We start from the raw sequence: 13181 nt of genomic DNA, 5'->3' as shown, positions 1-13181 counted from the left end.
CAACTTAGTCCACACACACACAGAGACACACACACATGCACTGACACAACATGGGGAGTACGCAATTCAGCCAAGTGGAGCAGACAGCAGTGGTCCATAATGTGAGAGTGAGCGTTACATAAGAGCATTGCGTCTAAAAATAGAAATGCAGCAATGGTAAACAGGAGTCTAAAATGTTGGCTCTAAGCTTTCAAAGGAACCTGAATGAAATTTAGATTGAAGGGCCATACCGGACCTAAATGGACCACGTGTGAGTGAGTGTGAATGAGGCGGACGACGAGTGAGAGTTTAAACTGTTGCATTGAAAAAATATCAGGGGAGAAATCTCACTCGTGAGTTTGAGAACAGATGCAAAAATACAGTTGTTTTAATATATTTGCATTAAAAGTGTGCAGATGTATTTAATCACACAATGTAGTGTGTGAGGCAGCAATTCAGCACCACATGTTGATGGACAGCTACACGTCATTTCTTGTTGTTGAGACCTTGTTGATGAAGTTAAAATAATAACTGCGCACAGTGAGAACAATCTTCCTGTTTTTGGATAAAACACACCGAGACACACAAGGAAAACAACACATTCACATTCGAGCAATTGCAAAAAAATAATGCCCTTCATAAACTCTGTTCTTTGTGCAATTTACAGACGTACAGTATACACACTTCATTCTACGTCTTCTTTACATCTGTCAGAATCCATTCACACAAAAACACAAACGCATCATCTTCACATGTTTTTATTCATGTTTATTTCCAGGTTTTGCCAAACATCACAAAGGTACACACAGATTGCAATTTTTCTCAGAACATGGCACTCCAAATGCTGTCATTTACTAAAACTTCAAATGAGGACACACGATAGAAGATTTCACCGCTTTTATTATTAAGCTCCTGTATAAATGGTTAAAAGCATCATTAATATTGAAACACGGTTCCTTCTGAAACAAAACACACAGTTAACATCATACAATTAAAGTGGGAATGCATTCGTAATCGGAGCAAAAGAGGTGAACTTACCATTAACACGTTGGGTCAGATATTTCCTTTTTTCTGTGAGATATAATGTAAAATTGTGTTAAATTAATTTTAACAAATGGGGAGACAAGAGAGCACACACGAACAGAGGAAATAAAAAGTGTAACGTAAATAGAAACACACATCTCACATTGCATGCGCACATCCTGCTCTCTCTGTCTTTTGTCTCTCTTGGTCGTCTGCTGTTAAGCTGAGAAGATGAGCGCAGGTCAATGATTCAGCTTAATGACACATTCAAAGGAGTTCCACATTTTGAAAGTGTGACAGTTAATGTGTATCTGTTTTAGGGGAATATTTCCTCGACCCATACAGCACGAGTTGCAGATTTATTTTACTCAATCAGCGTTAAGTGTCTGCAGACTTCAAGCAGGATGGACTGATTTCACTGGAAACACCTCCGCCTAACAGATAATTCAGGAGCAGAGCAAATACGTAGATGTGGTTTGCAGGCGTTTGGTGATATTTGCACATAAATGTCTCGAATCAATCGCGTGGATTGAACAGTCGTGTCACCTGTGAGCTGCCGTTAATGTTCTGTCCGTACGCTAAATTTCAGACTGTGCACACACATCTGAAAAACACAAATGAACTCCACTAAATAAAGCTGTAAATGTGCTCGGTGTCAGAACTAAACTAGCGATACTTTTGTCACAGCAACGACAGAAAGACAAAGCAGACAACATATCCTGATGCATTTCTATGTAACAGGTCTTTGTCGACTTTCACAGGAAAGTGTTTGTCCAGTTCAAAACATTCAAAACGCGTACGTCACATTGCAAGTATCAGGATTTGTTCACACTCAAAAATGAAAATGAGCTAATAAAAAAACCCACAAATCTTCTTTATGTTCAGAAAGACATATAAGTTGTGACCCTGCAAAAAAAGGACACACACACACACATACACAATCTTGACACCCTGGATCTAAACTCCACTATATACAATTTTACTATGAATTTGTTTTGTTATAATTCCTCTGAACTCTTTTTAACATTCCTGTGTTTTGGCCGTGTTACTGTCACCACCCTCACATCGCACAAAACAGCTCCCTAAGGCAACACGCTGCCTTCTGACCGGTGTGTGTTATTCTGACTTCAGTGTCATTGTTATCACTCCACCTTTAGGCAGGTGAGCCGATTAAAAAAGATGGGAGTCCTGGAGGGGAAACTGCACAGAGGAGAAGGCTGAAACACATTCTCACTCTCCTAAACCAGGAGCTCCCTGCTCTGTGAGCTGCAGGACTGCTCCACATGGAGCTGAGGGGGGGACCACTACTTGCTCACGGGCGTGCGTGAGACCCCAGGACCAGGAAGGGGTGGGGCCTCTGAGCTGGAGCTCCTGTATGAAGTGACTCATTTAAGTATTTCACAGTGCGGATTTAAAGGGGTCGTTCACCTGTGTCACGTTACCAAAAAGCAGGAAAAGCTTAAACATTCAGAAAGTATCACTTGTTACTTCAGGTTTGCTGAAGGATGTTCACATTTTGTAATCGATATTGAAAATAATATAGAAAAGGTGTCGCCAGTAGCGTAGCGTTAGTAGAAATATTGCCCACGATTGATTGTCAGCACAATGTCTTCTTGCGTCACATTCTCCTTGTTTTAGTGCCGAGCCTGAATGGGAACAAAGGAAATCCCTTACATGGCTGCTAACTATTGTGATTTGGGCTCATTATTAGTGTGATAATAAGCAGATGCTCTTTTCTGTTGCAGATAACACTGCAAAGCAAGTTTACTGCTTCATTTTAAAGGAAGAAAAGGTTGTGAAGACAAAATGAATGTCAATTCTTATAATATTTGGTGATCGATAACATTTATAATGAGAAGAAGAAGAAGAAGAAGAAGAAGAAAAAAAGAAGAAGAAGAAGAAGAAGAAGAAGAAGAAGAAGGAAAAAAAAAGAAGAAGAAAAAGAAAAAGAAGAAGAAGAAAATCTTAGGGTGACGCACACAGTGGAAAATAAATGCAGTGTGGGGGGGTCACGTCTGTGCTGCGTGAGCATCCATATGATTGAAAATCACTGTTTGCGTTTCTTTTACAGTCTTTCCCACTCACTCTGTGGATTCCACCTGCTGACCCAGCTGTGGTTCGGTCACTGCTGCTGTCGCCCAGTGTCGTGTGTATGACGTAGAGAGCCTGTGAGACCAAAAGACATAAACAAAAGAGTAAAAACATCGTGAGAAAGGGGAGGCAAACATATTATCACAGTACAGAGAGCAGGGTTTTTCTTATCGAGCTCCTGCTTCAGATGGAAAAGGTGTAACTGGGAAAATGCACCAAATTCAAATTAGAAGAAGTAGAACAAGAATAGGAATTCTTGCATTTTCCAACTTGCATGTTGTTGAGTTCTGAGTATATGTATATAACAATAGACAAAAGGTGTGTTTGAAAAGGTGAAATATTCAGATTGCGAGAGGATTTCAGAACGAGGTGAGTGCACTTCAGGTGTCTCCGGTGATTCAATGATTTCTAGCACATGACGTCTACGCAGAAGTCTCAGAACCCCAGAGTCCTGATTTAAAGTTAACACACTTGTGACTTGAATCTGTCGCATTGAGGGAAGGCTCTGAATGAAAGCCCTAATAGCTATTTCTATAAACACAGGTAAAAGCAAGTCCTCAGAGCTGATTCATCTTCAACGCTCCCAAATGTTTAGTCAGCAGAAATACAAGAATCAAAACAACGTGTTGCTAAAAATAAAAGCTTCGACCAGAGAACATGTCTGCGTTTTCATCTGCTCGCGTGAACAACAAAATCGTTGCATTTTGAAGATCCTGTCAAAAAAGAAACGATAAAATCGAACATCAGATAAGAAGGCGTTACACGTCCAGAGGAGAAATTAGGATGATGTAATTCTGATGCAGAATAACGAGTCAATAAAAACTATTTTTTTGTGTATAATAATGCACACATTTATGAAAAGCCTCCACATCTGCCCCTGTTTCAAACATGTTTATTTATAGCACAATAGAAACAAACATTGTGCATAATTAGGCACATCACAGGCGTAACAGCAAACAATCCAAGGACTGCTGAATGAGTGCAAGACAGCAACACTCCTCAGGATGTGTCACAGCTGGAGAGGCAGGTGATTTAAACCCATTTAAATGTTTAACATCATGCTGTTACAACTGTCTGTCGTGTGTGTGTGTGTGTGTGTGTGTGTGCGTGCGTGCGTGTGCGTGTGTGTGTGTGTGTGTGTATGATAAGAGCATGGGGCACTTTGTGAGTCCAGACCACCGTGTTACAACTGAGCCTGTGTTGACAGCAGCAGTGTGACTTCTCAGCCTCAACAACGTGCACGACGTTCACATCCTCCACAAATGCTTTTTGGGGTAAGGGCTTCCCAGATTCGTGTATGCACAGCAAGCCCAGACCGCAAAAAGATTCGTGACGGACACAACTGCTCCAGCTCCCAAATCCACATCCAGTCCAGTCCACGACTCCTCGGGGCTCTCCATCCTCCAAGTGTTTCCAGATACAGAGCACCTCGTGCATGCATTCGGGGTGCTTGTGCACTCGGTTGTTTGGTTCATCGTCCGCCAGAAGATGTAGAAGCAAACCCCAAACTGAGACCCGCTGGATTGGCATTGCTTTGCAGCAACACGCAGGCTTGTTATTAAAAAGAGCGGCGGTGAGGAGAGGCGGCATCTCATCGCCGTTATAGACTTTAACGCGCAGCAGAGGGATGGCCGCGCTCTCATTGGACGGGACGAGTCGTCATCCACCAATCGCGGCGCGGAGGAAAAGAGCACCTAAGCAGGAGGCCAAAGCACCTGACAGTTTCATTACTCCCCCCAACATCCACTAGTGCGACATTACACCAAACAACAACCAATAAGAGAGTCTTTAAAGATGAAAATACGAGAGGCAGCGTCCTGATCTGATGCGTAAATTTCTATTCTGGGATCATTTTTATGACTAAAAGAGAAACACCACCAGTTGAAATGATGATTAAAGGCTCCAGTTTCATTAATAGTAAAGTTCTCTTTATTTGCAAAGGGTTAATTTGGCTCCAAACCTCCAGCTGCCGAAGCAGGGGCCCCACCCTCGCTCCGTTTTCATTGGGCCGTCCAGCCCTTCACTCGTGGACGCGTCTCCCAGCCGGTCACGATTCCCCCCATCTGTCTCGAGCGCACCGGAGCCAGACGCCACTGACGCAGCACGCGCCTTACTCACTTTTAGCAGTCACGACTCGAGACTCATCGCGCACAAAAGGGAAAAAAAAAAACCTGCAAACAAGCAGCGAATCGTGCAGGCGGCGGGCTGCCCTTCAGCTCCTGCGCGGAGACATCCGCGAAATGCGAGGCGACGGTTGAGATTTGCGCGCTCAGAATGGTTAAGAATGAAAAAAAAAAAAAAAAAAAAAAAAAAACAAGCATCATGGGCGATATATCCTGATTTTTATGTGAAATCTGGTGCGTAAAACTCATCAGATGTGCCCAAAAAGAGGCTCCGTGTGAAAAGAGCGGAGGAGACTTCAGCACCACAGCCAGAGGACAGCTCCCCTCTCGCGCTGAAACTCCAGAAGAATCCACACATCTCCGGTCCAAACACACCGACACAGATGAAACCAGCCGGAGCACGCCGACAGAAGACACATCCACCCCTTTTTTTTTTTTTAATCACAACTGAGGGAGATTCCCGTGTAGCTGCTTCACAGCATGCTGCAGAAATCCGCACCAAAAACACTCATGACATCGCGTTTCTCTCCGCACACAATCAAACAATCACGCTCGCCGCTGTGGCGTGAATATAACAGAAACAGAAAGCGCACACAGGCATCACATTTACAGCGAAGAGAGAACAGGTGCAGCAGGAGAGAGAAAGGGTTCACACAACTCACCGGTGTAGCGGCGGAGCCTCCTTTAGAAAAAAAACACCAGAAAAACAAATAAACAAAAAAAAAACAAAAAAAACGCGTAAAGTGCCACAAAAAAGCCCGTTTTCTCCACAAAACACGCTCTGGCTTTTCGCTCCTTCAAACTGTGCACACACTGTACTCTTGAATGGTGTGCCTTTTATAGGAGTGATGCCCCCTATCTATTTCTGGATCACGATCCAACCCCGTTTCTATTTTTAGCACCGCGCGTGATGGAAAAAAAAAAAAAAAAAAAGCAAAGCTCGCAGAGGTTCCTTGGAGGAATTTCGAGCGTGCGGCGTTTGAGAGCTGGCGCGAGCTCCCGCTTCGATTCCTCAACCCCCCCCCTCACCCAACACCATCGACCCCCCTCCACCCCCTCCCCTTTTGCACGACAGATGCGCGTGCACGATGCAGCATCTCCTTTAATAATGATGATGATGATGATGCTGTTGGGGGGGGGGGACAAACTTGCACGCAATAGAATCGTAGAAGTGTGCAGAATTTGGCTTTTATTAATTCATGGCGCACGGTGGCGACCCCCCAACACACACACACACACACACACCACCCTCCTCCTCCTCCACCCCTTCCTCCACTTTCCCCATTCACGCACGCGCACACGGACGCCACCACCCTTTATAATTAGAAAAACTGTGCCTGGATAAATTCTCAAGCTCATTGGCTCACATGTCTTGTTTTGTGTCTTCTATTTAACCCCCCCGAGAAGAAAGCGAATAAAATAGACTTCCTCCTCCCCGGGGGGTGGGGGGTTGATGGGGGGGGCTGTGTCAGTCACTGTTGACGTCAGGTGGAGAATCTCCCACTTTGAAGGTGGAAGCAGGAGCCACCGTTGCCTATACCGCGGCTAAGAAAGCGGCGGAGGTCCAATGAAAGACCTGCTGGAGACGCACAGCGGCAGAGGATAGGCTGCAGGAGGCGCAGCAGCCCTCCTCCTCCTGCTCCTCCAACCTGGAGAGGCCATTGTTTGCAGGCTCCCTCTCATGTCACAGGAGGAGCCTGCCACACAGATAACATGGTGAGTAAACTATGAGCTCCACTGGTCATCATGAGACAACACTATGGCGTTTATTTATTTTATTTTTACGCATCCTCCTTATTTCAGATCACAGGGCATGGCCAATGTAAACGAGTCCACCATCAGAGCCAGAAGTGGCCCCTCAGTGTGATGATGCGGAGCTCCACACAAAGGTGGAGGGCTCATTACAGGCTGCCGCGGTCTCAGTCCTGCAGACTCCCCCTGCACAGGGCAGAATGCTGAAACGCGTAGTAACGGAGCGGCGCTTGGCCGACCGATGATGCTATTTTTAACTCCCATCCTCAACATGCCTGGCGCTGCGGGTTTCTCTGCTCAGGGTAGCCTACTACTGTACGAGAGGCAAAACATAAACACAGGACAGCTTCCAGGCTGCATCTGCTGGTCTCCCACAGCAAAAATATACAACCAGAGAGAGAAATGATCCCGGGCAGATCATGAGATGTGCTCTTTTTTCTTCCTTTTCCTTTATCAATGTGTCTCTTTAAGAATGAGAGAGTGTCTCATTCTTTAAAGCTGCAACCTGTAGGATTTATATGGCTTTACATTCACAGGAGACTTAACCTTTGGAGCATTTTCTCCGTCTGATAGTTTGATGTTTCCCCCAGTGCTTTATATTCGTATCTTTTCATCATGTATATTTCATTTATTTTATAAATGCAAATATGATTTAGATCAGACCTCCCTGGAACGCCACACACATTATGCACACCAGTGTAAGATTTGGTGTGCTGTGTACGATGAACCCTTAAAAGGTACATTTCATAACATTTCCCGGAACAGCTAGAAGGCACTCAGTAGAGCGCACACCTCCCCTTTAATTCAGTCAAGCCTCATCCAGAAATCAAACTGCACAAACTGTATCACTCTGAATTTTAGAGCACTCATATTTAAAGCTCACCAGATCTGTCACAGCCAACCACTTGGGCAACAAAGCAATTCAGATGCACTCATAATCTCCATTGTGTTGCGGAACAGTAGCCTAATACTGTAGGTCGATGAAAAGAGAGAAGATCATGGTATTTATTAGGATCTGCATCAAACTGCACTCACTCATGGATAACAGCCGCCTGAACACGCCTGAGAAATTAATGAAAATATTCAAAAACACCCCGTCTCACAAGGAAGAGAAGAGTCATCCCATCCTGTTTGTTTGAGTATGTTCTTATTCCATCTGATCATGTTGTTGGTCAGGAGCATCACGGGGCTCACAGTCGACAGCAGGCTGGTTGTTGTATTCCACAAAAAGTTGAAGCAGTGAACCTTTCACTTGCCCAAAGCCTGATTGTTACCGATGAGGCTCACTTTGCAGACAAACATACTGCCCTCTGTTCATACCGTATGTATGGTCTCCACCAACAGGTTTTAAGAGCCGATGTTAAGTTTAAACCAGGAGCTAAGTTGCAAACAGGTCCTGCTGCCCATTAGGACTGAAAATACCTGCTCTGATGAAGAGAAGGTCTGTGGTTATACCAGGTCGCTCAGAGCTCTTCCATATGAGCACCAGACGTTACCGACATGTGTTACCTTGCAGCTCTTGCATACTGTGAGTGTGTATGAGCATCAAAAAGTCAATTATTTCAAGTGCAGAAGCAAAGATGTAAAGAGATAAGAGAGTCTTTGCTGCTCTAAAATCAGCCCAGTTACTGGGTAAAATGGACGGAAGGATGAAATGACGTTCCTGCAAACCACTGATACATCCACATTTGTACGTGTCTTACGTATCATCACCATATTGAACTTTCTATAAGTTTATGAGCTGACTTTAATGTGAAAAAGGTGGAGGGGCATGCGTTTCAACATTTGTGAGTGTGACACCAAAGGATCTTTTTAGGAAGACCTTGGGACAGTTTCTGGCAACAGAGCCGAGGGATTTTAACGAGACCTCAGGATATGTCCAGACATGTTTTCTCGTGACCAAAACAGGTATTTTAAGCCAAAACGCGATCTTCTCCTAACCCTAACCTAGTGTTTTTTGTGCCTAGACCTGACCAGACCATAAGCACAGTGTCGAACTTAAGGAAAAGTAAAGTTTCAGCATATCTGTGGTTTGCAGAAACACACATTGCCAACATTTTCCGTGTGGTGTGCACACAGAAAAACTTCACACTTCAACACAGATAACTCTTGACTTTATTTAGACTTGAGCCTTTTGACTTTACACACTCAGGCAACGGCAGGATTTCTGTATGATGTCACATGACTTCTACGTCATGGCGCACTGAAGCTGTGCTGGAAGCATGTGGTCACAGAAACACCTTTCCAAGACATTTTATGTCTGTTTTTTTCCCTCTTGTCATCTGTCTGCATGAAAAGGTAGTGATGGAATGTAACTACCCAGATACAAGTTCAATTTTGAGGTACTTGTACTATACTTGGGTATTTCCATTTTCTGCTGCTTTAAACTTCAACTCCACTAAATTTGACATTACTTTACTTTTAACTCTACTATTTTTAACTGCTCTAGTTACTACTTACTTTGCAGAAGTAGCACATTTTTAGAATAATTTATTTTATTGGCAGTCAGATAAAAAAAAAAACACCACTGATTCTGATAATACTGGACATCAGATCTGATCATCGTCCAGGCCAATAATCTCCTGGCCCATAGCATACAGCGTACATGCAGATATATATGCTTTATCTGTACCTGTACATTTGATACTTGGAAGTACATGTCATATCAAATAATAAGCTTTTGTTCAAGTACTATTTGTATGGTTGCCTTTCTCTTCATCCCGAGTAATATTTTAACTTGATATCTTTACTTTAACTCACTTGTGATTTGTACAACACTGTGAGCGGGGCTGTGACTTCAGCGGTGCAGCTGAGGACAGAGTGTGATGACACTACTTCGGAGCTGTCCATGGTACCAAAACAACAGTGACGCACGGCCGGGACTAAATTCAGATTAGACGGGGACAACTGTTTGGCTGCAGAGAATTTCCACAATGCATTAGCCACTTTAAGTAAAACACAGAGTAATATACAGCAGTCGACTGCAGAACTAAACTGATTCAGGCTGCAAGTAAGGAGGATGGCGAGACAAGAAGAAGAAGAGACTTTGGTGTTAATGGCAGTGAAAACTATTGTTCCCACAGGGCCAATGCATTTTTATTACACTGAAGTAGAGAGAAATGGCCAGAAAATCCCTTGTGGATACAGCCTAGCACAACATAATGCATGCTTTATGAATGTCTAGTGAACTACTGCTGTATTGAGATGAATTCTAACCAAAACATAAAGGGCAAATTGTGGAGAAAATCGTTTTTTTTGCTGTATTCTATTTCGTCGTATGGACTCAGAGATCTTCAGATACTCTCCTTCAAGTTCAAAGGTCAGAAGAAGCAGACAATGTCCATAAAAAAAATGGGATTTTACTATGGTGTGTATATATACGCAGATGTACGGATATGTTCGCATGTAAAATAAGAACTTACATGTACATATCAAAAACAGCATCTGGGCAGTCACAATCTAACGTCATGAAAATAAAAACAACAATAAATGCAAGTGTTTTTTCAGTCTACAGAATAAATGAGACGGCCTCATTGAAGTAAACATTCTGTCCTTGCGTGTTGTAATCTCGATCCACTCTGAATACACTGCGTCTTTAAATCAGTCGTCTCCTTTCATGTCCGTGTAGGAAATTCACTATTATTATGTAATATCTTGCAGCAACATCCATTCAGTGTTTCTATATTGAGCCGTGGTGAGCCAAATATATCTACACACTGTGAGGTGCAATAACAAATTCCACCGTGGTGGAAATGGGCATCAGAAGTTGAGCATGGGAACAGATGACGACATCAAAAGCCTCAGAGAAACTTTGAATGTTCCTTCACCCAAAATGTCTATTGCATCATGTCTTTGGATATATATAGATGCAAAAAGAAAACAATGCTGTTTATATTCTCATCGACCAAGTGTGTGAATTGACACACTGGATTATTGCATTTTCACTCATTTTACTCAAATAACGCATATCAAATGTAAAAAAAAATGTATGTTGTTTTTGTGCCTTTATGTGAAACTTTGTATGCTGCTGGGAATTAGGGGTGTCGCGATATTTTGATATTGACGATAATCATGATATTTAAAAATCAAATATTAATATCGTGTCAAAAATACACATAGGATAATATCGTGTAAATATTCCAGCTCCTCTTAAATCATTTCCGTTCCTTTTTAAATGCACCTTAACACTGTTTGCCACCTGCCATAAAATGGAAAAGTGATGAAGGTGCAGTAAATAGCGGGCTAGCTTCTGCCACAGTGTGTGGCTCCTGCACAAAATCAAGTTGTGTGTCGTGAAAATCCGTGACATTCCTACTGGGTATATTCCTGGTAAAATAAAGGTTAAAAAATAAAATATATAATAGTATTGTTGAATTACTAGTTTAATTTTCAAGATAACATTTGAATTTTAATAAAGTCCACTATGGGCTTCCATACGTAGATATCAGAATTTTTAATTTTTTTTAAAAACAAGCCTGATACTAACATGAAACTGATGTTTGTGTGATTGCTAGATTAGTACCACACTCTATCAGACAGTATACACAACAGCAGCTCTACATTAATCTAAATATTTTGAGTTCCTGTACACAGTGAAATGCATCTATATTAGTTCAAATGAATCTGGATGCTAGTTAACAAGATGAAAACGTTTAATCAATATTAAACATGAGCACACTTCAGCTAATGAAACATAAAGTGCATTATTTAAGCGTATACATTGTTTAAGTTTATGTTTGGTGAATGCAAAAATAAAATGAGCTGCCTCAGCTGCAGCAGACTTAACAAAGGACTCTCAGTGAGTATACTATCACTCTGAAAACACTCAATGGGAACAGAGCGTCACACACACACACACCCATTGAATGCAGTGTCTCTGTGGTGTGCCAACTCACATGCCTATTACATAACAGGGCTCCTACTCCCAGGCCTAACGCCCCTGACAAATCCATGCACGCTTTGCTGCACATGAGCTATTTATACACTGCACCCAAGACAGGGCTGGTCAAAAATACCACTCCAGTCAATTATTCATTGAGAAACATTCCAAAACAGAGAGGGGAGTGGGTTCGCCTGCACAGGAATAGAGCATGGGGCTAACAATAAATAATGTCCATTAGCAATGCAGCAGCTCGTTTGTCCTCAGCGGTTCTGAATCTGAAGGAGAAGGGCGGGAAATGTGTAGCTGCAAATTTGCCCTCTCATGTGTTGTGCTTGTATTTATAGGAGTCTGTGCATACACTTCAGCTCCTCTGCAACCATCTTGTTCCTTTACAGCATTCTAAAAATAGCAGGCCGCTCTGTGTGTGTGTGCCATTTTTAGTTCTTGCAATTTAAAGGGAAAAAAAGGCAGCGGGGGGGGGGGAAATATGTGCAGCTTCATAAGGATACTATGTGCAGGCAATTTCTTTTGTGTGAATGGACAAACTGTTCCATCTTTGTTCTTAGGTGCTCAACGCTGCATCGGCACCATCATATTTAAATAACAGCTTTAAACTGCAAGGTTTCAACTTAAGTCATCGTATTTTTTGCTTAAGCATTTTGTTCTACCAGTGCAAATCGTCTTAGGCTAAATTAAGCTGATTGTGGTGCTTGGGTGTCAAATTTAACCAAAGTTAAAACTCTATGGGAAAGATGTGCACCCATTTACTCAGATTATTTAGGCAACAGGACTGGTTGCAGGAACACTAAGCAAATTGCTTAGCAAGTTATGAATGCTGCTCTGACCCACCCCTACAAGGCTTTATTAGTCCTCCTTTACAGTATGCAATATACATTGGTGGAAAGAAAATCTGTACTCAAGTTTTCATTGGCCGTCTGTGATCAGATAGCCTTATTGGCTACAACAATGCAGATGAAAGGTTTAGATATCAACTCCAATTGTACTCAGAACTCAGTTATGATTTTAAAAGTAACTATGTAGATTACATGGTGTAATGCACTAGTATGAGTAAAATTACAGACTTGAAAAAATACAAGTACAAAGTACAAGTACCCCCAAAAATGACTTAATTACAGTAATTTTAGTAGCTGTAATTAGTTACTTCCACCCCTGGCAATATACGTTAGTCAACATGAATGTTTCTACAAACTAATGGTCGTCATATTACTGTAGCTAAATGTGATGATATATACGAGATGAAACGTGAATGTTTACTTGTGGTCTGTGAAGTGCTTTGAAACTAAACTGCTGTAGTTCTTAAAGTTATAAAA

The 13181-nt window shown here is 42.3% G+C and overlaps 1 long non-coding RNA gene across 1 annotated transcript; it reads right to left on the bottom strand.

Annotated features, from left to right (window-relative positions):
• Window positions 1–1158: 1158 nt before the first annotated feature.
• Window positions 1159–6108, bottom strand: LOC311260194. The gene is made up of 2 exons (XR_014622975.1): window positions 5879–6108; window positions 1159–3168 (listed from the first exon to the last, which is right to left on the bottom strand). It is a non-coding gene; the product is annotated as an uncharacterized lncRNA (long non-coding RNA).
• Between the last annotated feature and the right edge of the window lie 7073 nt (window positions 6109–13181).

The sequence above is a fragment of the Pagrus pagrus genome (genome assembly GCF_965226575.1).
Source record: "Pagrus pagrus genome assembly, chromosome: 1".
Taxonomy (NCBI): Eukaryota; Metazoa; Chordata; class Actinopteri; order Spariformes; family Sparidae; genus Pagrus; species Pagrus pagrus.
Note: the sequence above shows the minus strand (reverse complement) of the source record. Positions and strands in the feature narration are given on the sequence as shown.